General features: G+C 47.0%; 1 pseudogene; it reads left to right on the forward strand.

The window, feature by feature from the left end:
• LOC104993736 overlaps positions 1-611 on the forward strand; it is a 17,191-nt pseudogene extending 16,580 nt beyond the window's left edge.
• Positions 612-1,330: the final 719 nt, after the last annotated feature.

Consider the following 1,330-nt stretch of genomic DNA (forward strand, 5'->3'; position numbering starts at 1 on the left):
GGAGAAGGCAATGGCAAGCCACTCCAGTACTCTTGCCTGGAAAATCCCATGGACGGAAGAGCCTGGTAGGCTGCATTCCATGGGGTCGCGAAGAGTAGGACACGACTGAGCGACTTCAGTTTCACTTTTCACTTTCATGCATTGGAGAAGGAAATGGCAACCCACTCCAGTGTTCTTGCCTGGAGAATCCCAGGGACGGGGGAGCCTGGTGGGCTGCTGGCTATGGGGTTGCACAGAGTTGGACTGAAGCGACTTAGCAGCAGTGGCTGCAGGCAGGGGAACAAAGATCCCATATGCAGAGCAACACAGTCCAAAAAAACCCCTAGAATTTGGATAAAAAGTCTAACCCCTTTTTCCTTTGTTCTTTGTCTAGTTTCACTTGCTCACAGGATGACAGCAGAGACCTTGCACCTGATGCCTCAGAACAAAGTTCTGAGTGCAAAATGGCTGTGCCGACGGAGGACCACATGCAGAAGTTGCACACGACACTCAATTCAAAATGGAGGCAGCGAGCCATGTGTAGAGACGCTGCACCCAGCACTCAGACCTGGAGCATGCGGAGTATAGCTGCTCTTGCCTCACGAGAACTCCACCCCCTCGCCACTGACTGATAACCTGATAAAGTCCCCTAGACATCTTTCAGCCCGTTGGGGAAGCATGTACTCTAGAATATAGGCTTGCAGCTGTCCATTACTTGACTAGAACAAATAGCTGGTGAGAAGTTGCTATATAACACAGGGAGTTCAGCCTGGAGCTGTGTGCAGACCTAGAGGGGGTGCCGAGGGGAGGGCGGTGATATATGTATAGTTATGGCTGAACTGCATTCTTGTATGGCAGAAACTACCACAACACTGTAAAGCAATTTTCCTTCAATTAAAGGATAAATTTGAAAAAGAAAAGAATAAAATTTTGCATCTGAACTGAACTTCCTCTCATTCTATGGGCTTGGATGACACCAGACAGGAAGACCCTTGTTGTGCCCAATTGGAAAGGGTCAGCAAAAAAAGTCATCTGTTTCTTCTCCTATTTACAACTACAGTGTCTTAAAAGGCAGAGACATTACTTTGCTGGCAAAAGTCTGTATAGTCAAAGCTATGGTTTGTCCAGTTGTCATGTATAGATATGAAAGTTGGACCATAAAGAAGGCTGAGTGCTGAAGAATTGATACTTTCAAACTGTGGTACTGGAGAAGACTCTTGAGAGTCCCCTGGAGAGCAAGGAGGTCAAACTGGTCAATCCGAAAAGAAATCAATCCTGAATATTCATTGGAAGGACTGATGCTGAAGCAGAAGCTCCAATACTGTGGCCACCTGATTCGAAAAGCTGACTC

The sequence above is a fragment of the Bison bison genome, unplaced genomic scaffold (assembly GCF_000754665.1).
Source record: "Bison bison bison isolate TAMUID 2011002044 unplaced genomic scaffold, Bison_UMD1.0 scf7180017864243, whole genome shotgun sequence".
In the NCBI taxonomy this organism is placed as follows: Eukaryota; Metazoa; Chordata; class Mammalia; order Artiodactyla; family Bovidae; genus Bison; species Bison bison.